General features: G+C 36.1%; 1 protein-coding gene across 6 annotated transcripts in view; it reads right to left on the reverse strand.

The window, feature by feature from the left end:
• The window catches only part of Ecpas (Ecm29 proteasome adaptor and scaffold), a 112,108-nt gene that overhangs the window by 78,228 nt on the left and 14,659 nt on the right, over positions 1 to 19,221 (reverse strand). The gene's annotated exons all lie outside the window — the stretch shown is intronic.

A 19,221-nucleotide genomic window follows, 5' to 3' on the forward strand; every position in this document is an offset into this window, starting at 1 on the left:
TTGTATACAGATGATTATGACACAGCTACAAAACAACATTAAAAGGATCTCTCAGCTAACTGTGCTCTTACAACTGTCCTGTTCATTTATCTCCAGAAAGGAGAAAAACAAAGCTAGGAATAACTAAATTCTCTTCTACACACAGATATTCAGTCTTTCTTAAGGAAAGGATACAGGATTTTTGAAGGAATCTTCTAGACCTGGCTAGCCAAGCAAGGCAGAAAACTTTAATCAGATGTCAGGGACAACAGATCTTTGGTAAAACCATCTTACTGATTAAATTTCTCCAAAGATAGAATCAGTGCCCATTACTATGTTAGGGTTACTAAACTAGAAAGTGAGAAAAGGTTTTCCTCAAAAAAGCCACTGTGAGAAACATGTCAGGTTAGACCATGGGGATGTGCTCAGTAAAACCCAGACTGTGGGATAAACTTCAGAGCAAGTAACCCTGTTTCTTCAAACCAGTGTACCACAGAGGTAGGTACACTGGTTTGAAGAAAAAGGGTAGGTAGGTAGATGGGGGCGAGTGGAACCTATATAAATGACTAGATATTTGACTGTAAGAAATAACAATAAAACTTATAGGTTTTCCTAACATGCTTGAGGGCCTAGGTTAATTCCTCAGCACTGAAAGCATGGAGGGGTGGGGATTAGGTACTATAATGGTATTGTGGTTATGTTAGTTTTTTTAAAAGCTTCTTACAAAAATCCTCAATAGTAATTGGAGTACCTTCTAGGGGGCTGGAAATGTTCTATATCTTGATCTGATATTTTTATAATTTAAAAATTATAATTATGAAAGGTGGTCAAGTTCTATGTTTACATATTTTCTACTGTATCTACTATAATCTAAGACTATATTTAGCTGTACACAGTGGTGCACATCTATAGTTCCATATACAGAGACAGCCATCTCAAAAAAAAAAAAAGAAGAAGTGTGTAAAGAAATTCTATTTTCAAGAGATAAAAACAGATGAAATATTTACAGATGAACTAATACAGTGACTGGGATTTACTTCAAATAATGGCGGGGGTCGTCAATGGAGAGAGATGTCATGTAAATGAAAGCAAAACTAACCACTCATTGATAATTGTTCAATTGTTCAAGATAGATTTTTCATAATTTTCTAAAGGAAAAGAGAGGAGGGGAAAAGAGAGAGAAGAAGAAAAGAGGAAGAGGAGGAAAGGAAGAAAAGAAGGGAGGGAGGAATGGAGGGAGGGAAGGAGGGAGGAATTGGGTACTGAAAAGGCAATCACCAATAACATCCCAGTAACAACAAGCAATTCCAGCATCACCTTGTTTTTAAACACCATTTTGCAATAAAAAGAACCAGAATTCTTAGGGGTAATGAATGATTCTAAGACTTGGGACAAGGAAAAAAAAAAAAAAAGATGAGCCCAAAGTATCTTGTAGAGTCAGAAATGACATAAACATGTGAAGAGACACAGGAACCAACTTCTAAAAGCTCCTAATGGCCAAAGTTGGATCAACAGGAGGAATAAAATAAGTAAAACAGCATTGGATTAAAAGCCAAATTAGAAATTTGCATAGTTCCATACTGATATAAACAAGTGATTAAATATTAAATAAATTAGGGGAAAAAAATCTTATAGAAGAATTCAAAATAATTCATGCGGCTACTTCTCCCCATGGAAGGTAAAACTTAACTCTACCTCTTCTTTCCCCATGGAGAATACAATATTTAGTCACTACTTCTATAGAACAGAAATGGGAAAATGTTAACTTCACAGTGGAAAAACCTGAAAAATACTATCTGAACTGAGTGAAGAGGGTTAACACCATCAGTGACATCAGATGGACACCATATATACATAATATAATGTGTGACAAGAAAGGAACTTCATCTCTCCAGTATTCATTCTAAAAACCCATAATCCCAGTCTAATCTTGAGTAAAACAGAAAACTCCAAATTAGGAGACATTCTATAGGATACTCAGCCAGTATTCCTCAAGACTTTTAAGATCATGCAAAACAAGAAAAGACTAAGAAACTGTTCTAAGTCAGAGAAAACTGAAGACATGATAACTGAATGGTGCTTAGAATCGGATCCTGGGGGAAAAAAAAAGAGGACATTAATGGGAAAACCATTGAAATCCAAACAAAGTCTCAAGTTTAAGAAATTACAATAAAGGAATAAAAGCACAAGAAAGAAAAGGAAGAAAGGTAGGTAGACTCTGAGATTACCAAACCAAATAATTCTATTTGATAAATGCTGAATTCTAGGAATGGTGAATTCATCCCACAGAAAAACTGCAGATAAACAGTACCTGCCTTACGGCTTTACAGTTCTTAGGCAGTGGAAACTGACAACAGATTTGAGCTACATGAATTACAGAATTGTTTTTTGGACAAAGACTGAATGTTAAATTCTTTATAACAAACTGACATACAGAATCTGTACCAAAGTTTAAAAAAAAAAAAATAGGAAGATCTAGTTCCCTTCATTTTTCATACAGTTGTTTTGGTACTTCCAAAGTATCCCCAGTCCAGTACCTAACACTTGCTACTCTCCCTCACAAGAAAGTTAAATATAACAACCTAACTGCAATAAAATTATTTGTGATTGAGCTGTGACAATGGGAAGAAAGGACACCAAACATCAAGTGGAGGTCCTCCTGAAATAGGCTGAGTACACCTGAGAAGAGTTAAAGCTTTCCACCACCTATAAGGAGGATCAATATAAGTTAGATCATCACTAGAGACACATCTGTACTTTAAATAAGATAGTCAAGGGCCAAGGACACTGCTCAGTGGTATAGCGCTTGGCCTAGCATGCTCAGGCCCTGGGTTCAATTTCCAATATTGGAGGGAATAGGAGAAAACATAATCAATCATGTCCAAACATGAAAAGGAAGAAATCTCAAAATAGCAATCATACCCAACTATTAAATTTTCAATCTATCAAAGTTAGCAAAATGAAGAACATAGGCTTAGTGCTAGTATGGTCCCAGAATCTTGTTTCAGAGGCTTAAAAGGAACATGAATCCTGAACTCCTTTAGCTTCAGCTTTTAATATAGCCTCATGGGGGGGGGGGCAGTGAGGGGGGATATTAGGCCTATGGTTTTAATATATTCCCTAAAGTTTACATATTGGAAACTTGACACCCAATGCAATAGTGTTGGGAGATGAGGTCTCTAAAAAAGTAATTCAGTCTTGAGGACTCTGCCCTCAAGAAGAGATTAATGTTGTTATCTCACTAGTAGTAATTTATCCCAAGAACAAGTCATAAAAGCAGTCCCTCTCTCTTAACAATCTTGATCTCATGTGCTCTTCCCCTTTCATCCTTCCACTGTAGAATGATGCAGCACAAAGATCCTTACCAGCTACAGGACCCTCAACCTTGGACTTCCCAGCTTTCAGAACCGTAAGAAAATTTATTTTCATTATAAATTACCCAGTCTTAGGCATTCTGTTACAGTAATAAAACAACAAAGACAGACCTCAAAAGGACTCTGTTCAGAAACAAGAAAGGGATGGAACCAAAAGTTCTGAAGATACAAAGAAAATATAAAACTCACATCCATCTTCCTTAAGGGCTCAGTTTTTAGTTGTAGAAACAGATATTATCCAGTTCATTACAAAAGGAACTGAGATATGACAACACTTCAGAGACAGGAGAAATTTTCACCTTATCCACACTTCTGCTATGTCTACTTAAACTTGTATTAATTTTCTTTTCTTTAATATTTATTTTTTAGTTTTAGGTTGACATAATATCTTTATTCTTTATTTATGTGGTGCTGAGGATCGAACCCAGTGCCTTATGCATACTAGGTGAGCACTCTATCACTGAGCCACAATCCCAGCCCCAAACTCATATTAATTTTCACTTAAGAAAAAATTAGAGACATTACTATGTCCTCAAATAATGACTGTTAAATGTGGGAATATATGAAGTATTATTTTTTCCTATTCCCATCCTAACATCATACTAACCTGAAAACTGGAATGTGACACTATTTCATAGTTTGCCTTTTTCTCTTTTAATTAAGAAAATCCTTTATCTGAGACCTTTAGAACAATACATCTCATAACATTTCAGATTTTTAGAAAGATATTTAGTACACATGATGTACATAATACATTTTATTCTATATACAATATAGTTCAAATCAACCTTTAGTCTAAGGAATGAGAAAAACTCAACTAGCCCTCTACTTGTGTTATTACAAACTTTACAGTACTACAAACAACACTCCAAAGAGCATCTTTATCCATATATTATCTGTCTGGTTATATGGGCTTCTACAAGCTAAAATCCTAGAAATGGAACTGCTGGATCAAAGAATAGGAGTGTCAAAAGGTTAACAGGTTATAGAAAAATGTCCTTCATAAAAGCTGAGATAATTATGTCACCAACAGTACACTTTCCCTATACCTTTACAAAGATTATAATTTATCAATCTTAGCTGAATATGACAGATGGTAAAAGATCACACTGGTTTTGCTTTTTTTTTTTTTTAACTAAGGTAAAGTATCTTTTCAAGTATTCAGAGTCACTTGAAATGACTTCTTTAACAAATTACTCATTATTCCTTTTAGTTGTTGATTTGTTTTTGTTTTGTAGTACTAGGGATCAAATCCAGAGCCTCAAGCATTCTATCTCTGAGTTACATCTCCAGTCTTTTAGTTGTTGATTTAAGCCTTTAAATATTAGTAAAAACAAAAAACTCCCCCTTTCTTCCATATGTTACAAGCGCTCTTTCATAGTTTACTTTCCGACTCTAAAGCACTTTTTTTTCTTTTCCATATCTAAGTTTTTTAAGTACAGTTAAATGTACCATTCCTTCACTCCATGGCTTCTGAGATCCTCATAGTGTTTAGAATAGTTTTTCCACTTCAAATTTATTTAAAAAAAAAATACACAATAAAGAAAAAAATTAACATAGCAGGCTTGAGATTGCTACCTACAAAAAGGCCTGCTTGCCAAAGCTGGCCCTTGGCTGACATCTGGAAAGTTGGATTTCAGGAGGGCTCTCAGCATTCTCAGAAGGTAAAAGTGGCTCGCCGTGCCTAAACTGTTTGTACAAACAACATGTTTTATGCTGAACAATAGTTTTTCTTCTGGAAGAAATTCTGGTATATTTTAGGCTGAAGGCACCAACATGACTCAATCCAAATACAAACCTTGGTATATTATATATATGTAGTATATATGATATAATTCAAATGAAACGTCTTTAATGAGTATTGCTGGTAGACAAATGGAGTCTTCTAAACTTCAATCTAAAAATCCTTGCCTAGAGGCTGAGGTTGTGGCTCAGAGGCAGACCATTCACCTAGCACTTGTGCTAGGCCTTGGGTTCAATCCTCAGCACCACAAAATAAATAAATAGATAGATAGATAGATAAATAAAGGTGTTGTGTCCACTATAACTAAAAAATAAAATAAATAGATACATAGATAGATAAGCCTTGCCTGTACCAAGCAAACGTCTACCATGACTTTGCTTTCCACAGAGCAGTTACACTAAGCATAATGCGCCTTGCACATCCCTGTTTGTCTCATTCAGACAACCTTTATGAAAACATAGTAAAATATACAAATTCAAAGGTCAAAAAACAACATTAGAAAAAGCTCAATACTATGAATAAAGAGCCAACAAGACAAATAACCAAGTGCAATTCAAGCTTCCTCTTTCTCTTTGTCTCTGCTCATCTAAATTCTCTGTTCCTTCAAGGCCCAGCAGTCTCCTTTCACTGTGAAGTGCTAACTGCCCTATCTAGGTCACTCTTTCATTCACTGAAGTATATACTGAAACCTTACTGTATGCCAGAGATTGGAGGTCAAGGGTATAAAGAGTGAAGAAGAAAGAAGTAATGATATTGTCCAGGTTAAAGCACATGTACATAGAAAGTGATAGAAGGCCTAAGACAGATTGCTCCAGAACAACAACAGCATTTTAGAACAGAGGGAGAAGAGTCTGAACAGAGGAATGATGGATACCGCTCCTCAGAATTTATCCAAAAGAACTACATATGGCATATTTTAAAGGTGTTTATCCGAAAGAATTATAGTCAGCATATTTTAAAGATAATGCATACCCACAATAATTGCAACACAATTCACAATAGTCTCACAACAGCCAAGTTACAAAATCAGCCTAAGAATCTGTTAACAATGAACAGATATAGAAATGTGGCATATATACACAATGAAGAATTATTCAGCTATGAAGAACAATAAAATTATGTCATTTGCAGGAAAATAGATGAAACTTGAAATCATCACCTTAAGTGAAATAAGTCAGATGCAGAAGAACAATTATTTTCTCTCATATGTAGAAGTTAGAAAAAAAAAGATGATAAAATTAAATTCTTTAAAATTTTTTTAAAAAGAGAGATCGTCATAAATATAGAAGAGATACCACTGTTAGGAAGGAATCAAGGGAAAGTAAGGGGAAGTACTGAGGAGTGAAATTAATCATATTGTGTGTTATGGTTTAGATATGAGATGTCCCCCAGAAGCTGTTAATGCAGGAATACTGAAAGGCAAAATGATTGGATTATGAGTCCAATAATCTAATCAGCCCATCCTAGTTTGAATGGACTGAGTGTAACCACAGAGAGGTGGGGCATGACTAAAGAATACAGGTCCCTGGGGGATGCTCTTCCCTGTGACCATTCCCCTGCCTCCTTCTCCCTGCTTTCTGAACCCCACCATGAGCTGAGCAGCTTGTCAGCAGGACCCTTCCCCACTGATTCGCTGCCTCACCTTAGACCCAGAGCAATGGACTTAGTCATCTACGGACTGAGACCTTTGAAACCATGGCAGTTCCACTGAAGGGGTAGGAGCAAAAGTAGACTGTACAATGTGGAGGAATGGGTGGAAAATTTTAAAAAATGTGGGGGACACGGTGGCAAAATTTAACTTATGAAAAAATGAGGGAAGAAATAGTTATTCTTTATTGTATCAGAGATTTGAGCAAGTTTAAATGGCAACAGGGTAGGGGGGAAGCCACTGTAAAGAGGAAAACTGAAGAGGGGAGAAAATCACTAGACTGGGACCCTGAGAATAAGGAAAGAATTAGGATCAAGCACAAGGTTTGAAGAATTACCTTAGGTAGGAGGAAGAGCATCTCACCATTATAATAGGAAGGAATAAGGAGAACCGTTGTTATTTAATAAACTCAGTGTTTAATTAACTGGTGTTATTTAATAAACTTATACATTTCATCAAAGTACCAGAAGAATTTCTTTCTGATGGCTTCTCCTGCTGCTGTAAACTAGAAGGCAATATCTTCTGCTGAGATTTGGAGGGCAGAGGAAAGTCAGAGGTGTGACAAAAGTAGAGGGGCTTGCAATAGGGTGAAGAAAAGAAAGCCAGGTATGGTGGTGCATGCCTATAATCCCAGCAGCTTTGCAGGCCATGGTAGGAGGATCGTGAGTTCAAAGCCAGCCTCAGGAACTTAAGTAGGCCCTGAGTAACTCAGCAAGACCCTGTCTCTAAATAAAATATAAAAAAGGTCTGGGGATGTAGCTCCATGGTTAAGCACCCCTAGGTTCAATCCCCAGTACAAAAAGAGAGAGAGAAGAGAAGAGAAGAAAACCTCTGGCAAAATACAACTACCACATGAAGAAAGTGTGAAGGACACAATTGAGGTTAGTGAATATCAATTTACCGCAGCACTAGTCAACACAAACAAATCAGGAAAAGCCTACCCTTTCTTGCCCCTACCCCCTACTGAATTAAAAAATTCAAACATTTAAAGGTTTTCCAAATAGTCATTACAAATGTAACTTATGAAAATAACCTTTATTTCATATCAACCACTTAAAAAAAACTTGTCATAAAAGTATCTAGATTTTGTGCATACACATACATAATTAAAAACACATTAAAATTTTTTTCCATTTTTTTTTAATTTTGTGGGGTTTCTTTGTAGTTACAGATGGACAGAATGTCTTTATTTTATTCATTTATTTTCATGTGGTGCTTAGGATCGAACCCAGGGCCTCACGCCTGCTAGGCAACCACTCTACCGCTGAGCTACAGCCCCAGCCCACACTTTAAAATTTTTTAAATATCTCCTTTCCATATATTATGGAAGCAGTTTTAAATGGGCAAGTATTTATAAATTATATAATTATTACTAATATAATATTCTGAAAGCCCAACTAATGACTCCGTCAGATACATTACTTACTGGTTTTATTAGACTAAACCTAAGATTAACTACCTCATCTACAAAGAATAACACAAGACTGTTTCACAAGGAGATTGTGAAGATGAATTATACATGCGAAACATTATATAATACTATGTATAACTATCATACTATATGTGTAATTTTTACGTTATCATGTAATAAACAATCTGGGTGACTCTGTCCCTGAACCTGAAAGATAATGCTAAACTAACCCTGTGTAATTTCCCCAGTGACTGGAATGCCTTTGTTACTCAACCATGGGACCCTCTACCCTACCTGATGACTGATGCTGAGATAACTCATGAGGTGGGAGGTATCCAGATAATTTATACTAACATATAATTCAAAATAGGGTTTGATCTCCCTGATTATCCCAGAAAAACTAGCCATATGATTAGAAGATTGCAGCTTTATTAACTCAGGTGGTAGTGGGGGGCTGACAGTTGCTGGAAATTGCATCACATGACCAATGACTCAATCAATAATGTCTGGTCAATTAAAAACCCTGGACACCAAAAATCATGACCTTCCCTGATCAGCAATACTCTTGTTTGGAACAGGATAAAGATGTAATATTGTCACACATTAATGTGCTGGGAAAGTTACATGGAACAAACGCTTCCTATCTGGAATCCTCCCAGACCTTGCCCTACCTATCTCTCCTTTAGGCTGACTTTAACTCATAATCTTTTACTATAACAGTGTAATCATAGCCATAGGGCTTTCCTGAATTCTAGTCACTCTAGCAAATTAATGAACCTGAGGAAGTCCCTGGTGACCTCTTAAGTTTATAGCCAGCTGGTCAGAAGTGAAGGTGGCCCTGGGATCACCTGAACTTGTAGAACGTATTTGCTGTGAGCATCTTGTGGAGGACAAGATGCTTAATCTTGTCTTAATCTGCTACATGACTACTTTGAGTAGTTATATATCAACAAAATGTTTTATATAATGTATACATACTATATGTGGTTATTATACACTATTCCTTGAATTTTACTTCTCTTTTAAGTAAAGCTAACTACTACTACAAAACTTAAAACTTAGAAGTCTACCAAATATTTCAGAACACATTCTATCAGCTGGAAGCAAAACATGAATGATTAGTAGAATCTCACTGACAATAGGAATACTATGCTGGGTATGTTAATATCCCCATTTGCTGCCCATAAAGGAAAAGTGAACCAGGCCAGACAGCTAAAATCCCATGTGACACAAGAGCTCATGGGATAGAAACATAACTTTTGTACAAAGTCAAAATTACATGACTTATTGCTTCCAAAGACAGACAACAATGATACAACTTGCAATTATAAATCTTGCCTTAAAAATCAGATGGGTCGGGGCTGGAGCTGGGGCTCAGAGGTAGAGCACTCCCCTAGCATGCGTGAGGTCCTGGGTTCCATCCTGAGTACCACACAAAAATAAGTAAATAAAATAAGGGTGTTGTCAATGGAGTACTACGCAGCACTAAAAAATGACAAAATCATGGAATTTGCAGGGAAATGGATGGCATTAGAGCAGATTATGCTAAGTGAAGCTAGCCAATCCCTAAAAAACAAATGCCAAATGTCTTCTTTGATATAATGAGAGCAACCAAGAACAGAGCAGGAAGGAAGAGCAGGAGGAAAAGATTAACATTAAACAAAGACGAGTGGGGGGAGAGAAAGGGAGAGAGAAGGGAAAACATATGGAAATGGTAGGAGACCCTCAATGTTACACAAAATTACATAGAAGAGGAGGTGAGGGGAAAGGGGGGGGAAACAAGGGAGAGAATTGAACAACAGCAGATGAAGTAGAGAGGGATGATGGGTGGGGAGGGGAAGGGGGATAGGAAAGGTAGCAGAATACAACAGTCACTTATATGCCATTAGGTAAAAATGTGAGTGTGTAACCGATGTCTGCAATCTTTGTAATGTTTTGAATAACCAATAAAAAAAAAGAGAGAGAGACAGAGACAGAAAACGCAACTGTGCATGGGAATTCATATTTATTCTTGAAGTTTTTATAAGCCTAAAATCATGTCAAAATAAAAATATCTTAAATATGTATTAAAAAAATAAGGGTGTTGTGTCCAACTACAGCTAAAAAATAAATATTAAAAAAAATCAGATGAGTCATTTTAAATTACCACAAATATTATATGCATTATCTAAAAATTTACCCAGAAAGAAAAATATCTGGACCTCATGAATTCATTGGTGAAAATTCCATTATTTAGTGTAGGGGGAATCACCTCCCTCTGTTGTTTTAAGAGGCCAGAATTACCCTAGCACCAAATAAGAGTATTCCAAGAAAGTAAATATATTACATTTCACATGAACATAGAGGTAAATAAAATATCATCGAGGGCTGGGGGATGTGGCTCAAGTGGTAGCGCGCTCGCCTGGCATGCGTGCGGCCCGGGTTCGATCCTCAGCACCACATACAAACAAAGATGTTGTGTCCGCCGAAAACTAAAAAATAAATATTAAAATTCTTTCTCTCCTCCCTCCCTCCCTCCTTCTCTCTCTGTTTAAAAAAAAAAATCATCGAAGTCAATAAATATATAAAGTAGTTAATCAAATACAGTGATATATAAAAAAGATAATACATCCTGTCAAAAATGGGAATGACCTCAAGAATGCAAAGTTGGCTTAATGTGTAAAACCAATGTAATTAACCACATTAACAAAATGAAGATAAACCATCATGTAATTATCAACATATACAATTAGGGCATTTACACTGAATACATGGGAATAAACTATTCGTGTTGAACAGGCTAGGAAGAAAAGAGAACTTCCTTAATCTGATAAAGAATTTTTACAAAAACTTACAGCAACCATACTTAGTGGCAAAGTAACAAACACCTTTCCCTTGAGTTTAAAAACAAGAATGAAACCATGGCAGTGCCAGTGAAGAGGTAGGGGCAAAAGTAGACTACAATGTGGAAGAATGGGTGGAAAATTAAAAAGGATGTGGGAGATTAAACCATTTACTTTCTATTAACTATTAACAATTCTATTCAGATTTGTCTTGAAAATTTTATTCAGAGCAGCACGAAAAATAAGATGTATTAAGATTGAAAAGGAAGAAATATATTCATTATTTGTAGATGACACAGACATTAAAAATACATATGAATTACTAGACTAAAAATACACAAATAAATTCCTTTTTCTCTATGCCAGCAACAAATCATCAAAAATAAAATTTGAAAACGCCTATTTCAATGATATCAAAACAAATTAAATATCTAGAAATTAATCTAGGGAAGGATGTGCAAGCCTTCTACACAGAAAACTAAAATACACAGCTGTGAGACATTAAGAAAAACTTTTTAAAAAGTTTATACCATATTCATGGATCAGAAACTCAGTATAAGTTAAGGACTCCTAAGATTTTTTACAAAAATCTGAAATCTGAAACACTACACAATCCAAAACTTTTTTTGAGCATTGACCTGATGTTACAAGCAGAAATTCCACACTGGACCTAACTTGACAAATCACAGCAAAACACAGGTGCACAAAACATATAAAATTACCCTCAGGCTATTGTATATATTATAGTTTAGACATGAGGTATCCCCAAAAAAACTAAGTATGTTAAGCGGGAATGTTAAGAGGTGAAATTACGGGCTGGGGATGTGGCTCTAGCGGTAAGGGTGCTGGGAGCTGGGTTCGATCCTCAGCACCACATAAAAATAATTTTAAAAATAAAGATGTTGTGTCCACCGAAAACTAAAAAATAAATATTAAAAAATTCTCTCTCTTCTCTCTCTTTAAAAAAAAAAAAAGAGGTGAAATTATTGGATTATGAGAACTGTAACCAAGTTGTCCATCCTAGTTTGAATGGACTGACTGGGTGGTAACTGTAGGCCAGTGGGGCATGGCTGGAGGAGGAGGTCACTGAGGACTGCCCTGAAAGGATTCATCTTCCCTATGGTCCGTTTTTCTCTTTCTTTCTCCCTTAATCTCTCCTCTTCCTGGTAGCCATAAAATGAGCAGCTTTCCTCACCTGGACCCTTAGCCCATGATGCTCTACCTCACCTTGGGCCCACAGCAATAAATGCAATCATCTATGGATTGAGACCTCTAAAACAGTGAGTCCTAAATGAACTTTTCCTCCTCTAAGTTGTTCTAATTATATTTTGATTAGAGCAACAAAAAGCTAACACAAAACTGGTACTGAGAGTGAGGTCACTGCTGCAACTAGCCTGATCATGAGATTCACAAGCCTTTAGAGCTGATATGAAAGAGGAATTTGAAAAAATTCAAATCTGCAGATTGCAGGCTAGAAAAGCCTTAAAAGTTTATAGCTTACTGGGCAATTCTGGTAGGAGCTCAGAAGAATAGACTGCCAAAAGGAATGCAGACTGTGCTCAGGAGGTTTCAAAGTGAAATGAGGACTCTACTGGGAATTGGACTAGAGAGGCCACTTGTGTTATATTCTGGAAAAGAATTTGTCTACATTTTGCCCATGTCCTGAATCTGTGTGAGGCTACATTTAAAGGTGAAAGACTAATTAATCTGGCAGAGGAAATTCAAGGTAGCACAACAGTCAGTCAGTAGCATGGATATTGCTACCAGTTTTTATCCAGGTTACTGAGAGTATCCAGAGCAAAAGCAGAGCTGAAGGATTTTAAAAACTTGCAGTTTGACCAGAAAAGTGCATGTAAACACATGACCAAGGAAGACCAATTGTGAATGAGATTATAGTCACTAAAGAGAATACTCTGCACAAGACAACAGGAAAAATGGCCTGAAGACATCCCAGGAATGTGCAAGACCACACCCATGCAGGCTCAAGGATATAAAAGGGGAAATTCCTTTGAGGAGAGATCATGGGGGTGTCCTACTTCCACAGGGGGGCCTGAGAAAAAGTTTCATAAGGCTCAATCGCCCAGGCACCCAGAGACCTCTATAGCCATGACTCCAGGGAGCCCAACCAGTGCATAAGCTGACAGAAAACCCTGGCATCATCTACATAGTGCTGGCTCTGCAGAAACGCATGATTCAAATTAAGGGATCCTGGAAGCTTCAAAGAAAGGCCTGCAAAACCAAATGAAGTGTAGCAGGGCCAAAATCCCTGCCCCTGAATGTGTGATGTATGAAGCTGTAAAGGTAGAGCCAAATCTGTAATGGAGACCCCATTAATTTAAAAAGATGCCAGTACATGGACTGTCTGCCAAGAAAAATTAATGGCTACAGAGAGAGCCAGGTGAAAAGATAGTCCATCTAAACTGCAACCAGGAAAGCTAACAGGGTGAGTCCCTTGTATCACAGCCATGTGTTCTAGATGCTGTACCAGGAATTACAAATGAAGTTGTAGAACCCGTTTGTCAGGTTGGATTTTGGTCTTTTTTGGCACCATCCTTTCTTTCCTCTCCTTCAGCTTCCTGGCTGCCATGAAGTGAGCAGCTTTCCTCCTGAGCATCCTTCGGCAGTGATATTCTGCCTTATCTTGGGCCCAGAGCAACAGACTCACCCATCTACGCACTGAGACCTCTGAAATCATGAGTCCTAAATAAATTTTTCCTCCTCCAAGTTGTTCTGGTCAGGTATTTTGGTCACAGCAATGAAAGGCTGACATATATGAATGAAATGACATATATGAATGAAAAGCTATACAGTTATATGAGGTACACAAAAGACATAAATGAATTTTGTGGTTAAGACTTGGGTCCCATCCCCAATTTACCTCATTATATATGTGCAAATATTATAAAATAAGAAGCCCAAAATAATTCTGGTATCAACAATTTTCGATATAGGTTACTGAACTTGTGTTGGAAAGATGTCAGTTTTCCCCAAAATGACCTACGGACTATACAATAACAATCCAATAGACACTCTCAGGAATAAGGCAAAACTGATTCTACAATTTATGCAAATGGCCAAAATTTGCCAAGATGATCTTAAAGGAAAAAAAAAAAGGTAGAAGAAAATGTGCCAAGATTTGCCAAGATGATCCTAAAAAGGAAAAACAGTTTAGATGGCCAGATTTCAAGACTCACTAAAAGCTACAATAATTAAAAGTATGGCATAGTGCAATAGCAAACAAACAAGTTAAACAAAATAAAAATTCTTAAAAGATAAATACAGGTTGTCTGATTTATAAGAGAACTGCCATTGCAATGCAGTAAGTAAGTGATGGTCTTTTCAATAAGTGGTTGTAGATCAACTGTATTGCAAAATGGGGAAATAAAACTTAATCCCTGTCATCAGATGTAAAAGAAAATCAAATCCTGATGGATCATAAATCTAAATATGAGTGGCTAGGGGTATAGGTCACTGGTAGAACATGTACTTAGCATGCACAGGCACTTTGTCCAATCCCCAGCAACAAAAAATAAATAAATATCTAAATGGAAAAAGTAAAACAATGAAATTCCTAGAAGGGAAAAAAAGAAAAAAGAGAATATTATTATTACCATAGGAAAAGAGACCTAAAACCAAAAAGCTAGCTGGTAAATAAGTCTGGGGAATATAAATTACAAAACCCCAGTCTCTCACAGTACAGTTTATAAATGTGTATTTGGAACAGCCCTGAAGAAAACTACCATAATCTGATGAAGCATTTCTGTATAAAACCTATACCAAATATATGCATGCAAAACTGGAACAAAACAAAAATGTATACTACCAGCACTTCTAAGTAAACTGAACTAAAGGGTTCAAGAAAATAAAACATGAAAAAAAAAGGTCATATTAAAAACAATTTCATAGATTATAGGAGACGGGGAACAGAAAATAAGAAAGTTATCATGTTCCATGTAAGATCAAAATACAGAAATCACAGACTGGGGCTGGGGCACAGTGGTAGAGCACTTGCCTGGCCCAAGTGAGACACTAGGTTCAATCCTCAGCACCACATAAAAATAAAATAAAGGTATTGTGTCCACCTACAATTAAAAAAAAATACATATTTAAAGAAAAATACAGAAATCAACTGAGATTCATCAGACCAAAGGATCAGAAAGTAGTTTTTTTAAATGAGTGATTTCACTATGTTCACATGAATACAAAACCAGTGTAACTCCATATCTCATACAACCACAAAAATAGGAAGTTATACCCCCTGTATGTATATCAAAATACATCCCACTGTAATGTATAACTAAAAAGAACAAATAAAAAAAATGTTTAAATGAGTGATTTAAGCCAGGCATGGTGGTGCATGTATATAATCACAGCATCTCAGGAGACTGATGTAGAAGGACTCCAAGTTTGAAGCTAGCCTTGGCAATTTAGCAAAACCCTGTATCAAAATAAAAATTAAAAAGAATGTATAAAAATAAAAAAGAATGAAGCTCAGCAGTAAAACACTCCTGGATTCAATCATAGCACTACAAAATTAAATAAATTTAAATATTTAAAAATAAAATTTAGTAATTTAGCCAGATGTAATTCAAACTATAATCCCAGCTACTTGGAAGGTTGAGGCAGGAGGACAGCCAAAGGAATGTAGCTCAGAGACTGAATGCTTGCCTAGCATGTGCAAGGCCCTGAGACCCATCACCAGTACTGCAAAAAAAAAAAAAAAAGAAGGAGAAAAAGGAGGAGGAAGTGGAGGAGTATGGTGTTAATTTACAACAACAATACAACAATAAAAACTGTATCTAGAAATAAATTAATAAAATATATCAAAGTCCTTTATAGAGAAAATTATAATCTAAACTGTAACTCATAAGAGAAGACCAGAATAAATAGAGAATAATAATATCCATGAATTTCTGTATCAGACAGAATAGGTTGGATCATTTTGTGATAATAATGCCAAAATCCACACGGCTTAAAGAAACAATATTAGTTGCTGACACTATTCATCAACCATAGGTAAAAGAAGGGTTCTGCTAAGTAGTCAGCTGACAGAACCAATCCCATCTCCAACACTGCTGGCTGGTGCCATAATCCCAATCTCTCTGCCCAAATCACTGGTTAAACTAATCACATGCCCCAGCTCCATTCCAACCAAAAGGCCTCCAGGCACTAAATTTTATTTTGCACTCAGAAGAGAAAACCAAAAATATCTGGTAAATAGCATTAATACTGACAAATAAAATCAATATTGCAAAGTGAGCAGCTCCCCCGCAAACACACTCTATAGACAACAGAGTTCATGAAACCTAAAGAACTGATTATAAAATTCATGTGGAATATGAATGGAACATGGGGCTATTAAAGAGTCAAGAATAACTGATAGGGGCTGGGGATGTGGCTCAAGCGGTAGCGCGCTCGTCTGGCATGCGTGCGGCGCGGGTTCGATCCTCAGCACCACATACCAACAAGGATGTTGTGTCCGCCGAGAACTAAAAAAATAAATATTAAAAATTCTCTCTCTCTATCACCCTCTCTCACTCTCTCTTTATAAATAAATAAAATCATCTTTAAAAAAAAAAAAAAAGAATAACTGATAATTTTTAACAAAAGTAAATGGCCTGACTAGATTTCAAGACTTATTAAAACTATACTAATTAAGACTGTGCAACAAGACTCAGTAGTGCACACCTGTGATCCCAACTACTCAGAGACTGAGGCAAGAAGATCACAAGTTTGAGGCCAGCCTGGGCAACAGCAAGAACCTATCTTAAAAAAAAAGAAAGAAAAAAAAACTGAAAAGGGTTAGGGATGCTACACAGTGGCAGGACACTTGCCTAGCATGAATGAAGCCCTTAAATTTGCCCTGGGATACAATTTTAAGACTGTGCTGATGAAAATACAGAAATGGACAAACCTATAGGCTAAAATAGAGAACATGGAAAGAGAACTAGAAATGCATGAAACTTGAGACTGGCAAAAATTACATGAAGAATCAGAGCAAAGGGGCTAGGGGGTGTAGCTCAGTGGTAGAGCACATACTTATTAGCATGCAGGAGGACTTAGGTTCAAACCCCAGCAACATCTAAAACAAACAAACAAACAAAAATTAGAGAAAAAAGAGATCATTCAATGACATGGAAAAAAATACCAAATACCCAAAAAATCACTTGCAAGTAAATTAAGGACATGAGTATAAAAGCAAGACTTTAAAGTTTTTCCAAGAAAAGTGAAAAGGGAAAATTAAAACTCAACACACACAAACTCAAGCACAAAGCATGAAACAGGAATATATTAAGATTAAAAATATAAAAGACTACACAAAGCAAACAAATAAGCATAAATATCTACAATGTCTTTTTTTAATATTTATTTTTTAGCTGGACACAATATCTTTATTTTATTTATTTATTTTTATGTGGTGCTGAGGATCAAACCCAGGGCCTCACACAAGCACTCTGCTGCTGAGCCACAACCCCAGACCTCTACAATGTCTTTTAACTAAGAAATTGAATATAGAGAACTACAACTGAAAAAAAAATAATGCAATTTTCTAAGTGGACAAAAAAATACAAATAGGCAATTCAGAGAAAAGACCCAAATATCAAATAATATGCAAAAGGATGTTCCATGACACTAGTCACATATACGCAATTTTTTTGGGGGGTGGGGTGGTACAGGGATTGAACCCAGAGGCACTTAACCACTGAGCCACATCCTCAGCCCACTTTATTGTGTATGTTGGTATGTTGGAACAGGATCTCAATAAGTTGCTTAGGGCCTTGTTAAGTTGCTGAGGCTGGCCTCAAACTTGCCGTCCTCCCGTCTCAGCCTGTCTGGTCTCTGGAATTACAGGTGTGTACCACCATACCCAGCCTATGCACAATTAATACAATAGTGACCTACTATTTTGCATGCCTGACAACAAAAAAAATAAAGTTTCCAAATTTAACAGTATCAACTGTTTGGTAAAGACTTGAAATAAACCAAGAGGAATTCTGGTTTTCCCAAAGGTAGGGGAATACACACTGATATGATCACTTCTCTAATAAAGTCATCTTCAGTAAAGTTGGAGACACACATGCACTTCAACTTTGCAGGTCTACTAATCAATAGCCCATCTACAAACTATTGAGTAAAGAGTTCTTTAGTTCTTCTTCCTTCAGAAACTCTTACTAGGATAAGAAATGTTAAATTTACAGTAATACTTATATTCTGATGAAAGTTCCTTAATCTCAAGAAATATTTCCTCAGACCATACTTTGTGTAGCACTGTTCTGGAAAATAATTTTTTCCTAAAAAGAGATAAAGTTAGGACACACGAATGAAACTGTTCATAGCCACCTGGTTAGTAAAAGCAAAAATACAAAAACAATCTAAACATCAGTCAACTGAAGAACAAATAAAGAAACTGTGGCACTGTCATACAACAGAGGAAATAAATAGGAGTTTCATTTCACATGGGTCAATTGGACTATTTCTGAAAAATATAAGATAAAACAAAGCAAGTTGCAGAAAAATGTGCACATTTTTAGTTAAATGACACGTAGGTTTTTATGCTTATTCTTTTGCTTTATAGTCTTTTATATTTTTAATTTTAATATATTCCTGTTTTATGCTTTGTGCTTGAGTTTGTGTGTGGGTTGAGTTTTAATTTTCCCTTTTCACTTTTCTTGGAAAAGCTTTAAGTATGACTTCAAGCTTTTAATCTGACTTCTTGGCCTTTTGTCTAAGATCAACTGAAGAAAGATATGTACAATATGGACCCACTTATGCAAAGTTTCTAAATTTTACATATATGGCATATGATATAAACATCACAGGATGACAACCTCTAAGTGGAAGGGAAAAAAGGAGAAGTAAAATGAGATGGCAAGAAGTGGTACAGGAAGTCTGAACTCTCTTTAATGTTATTTTTTAAAATGAAAGAAAATTACTTTCACTGCAAGGAAAAATTAAAGATCTGAAGCTAATTAAAAAAAATTGTAAAGACTTGACAATAATAGGTCAAGTCTTACATCTGTCAATAATAAGTCCTCAGAAAGGGCTGCAATAACGACTCAAGGACTCAGTAGCAGAGAGCATTTGCCTAACATGATCAGTGTATGGGCTCAATCGATAAGCACTACAAAAAAAAAAAAAATAGTCTTCACAAGATTGTTCCTTATTATTTCTCTTCTTACTTTAAATATTTCATTATTTTTAAAAGAACACACATACATCTATTGTGATTTGGATATGAAATG

This window comes from Ictidomys tridecemlineatus, chromosome 4 (assembly GCF_052094955.1).
Source record: "Ictidomys tridecemlineatus isolate mIctTri1 chromosome 4, mIctTri1.hap1, whole genome shotgun sequence".
Classification (NCBI taxonomy): Eukaryota; Metazoa; Chordata; class Mammalia; order Rodentia; family Sciuridae; genus Ictidomys; species Ictidomys tridecemlineatus.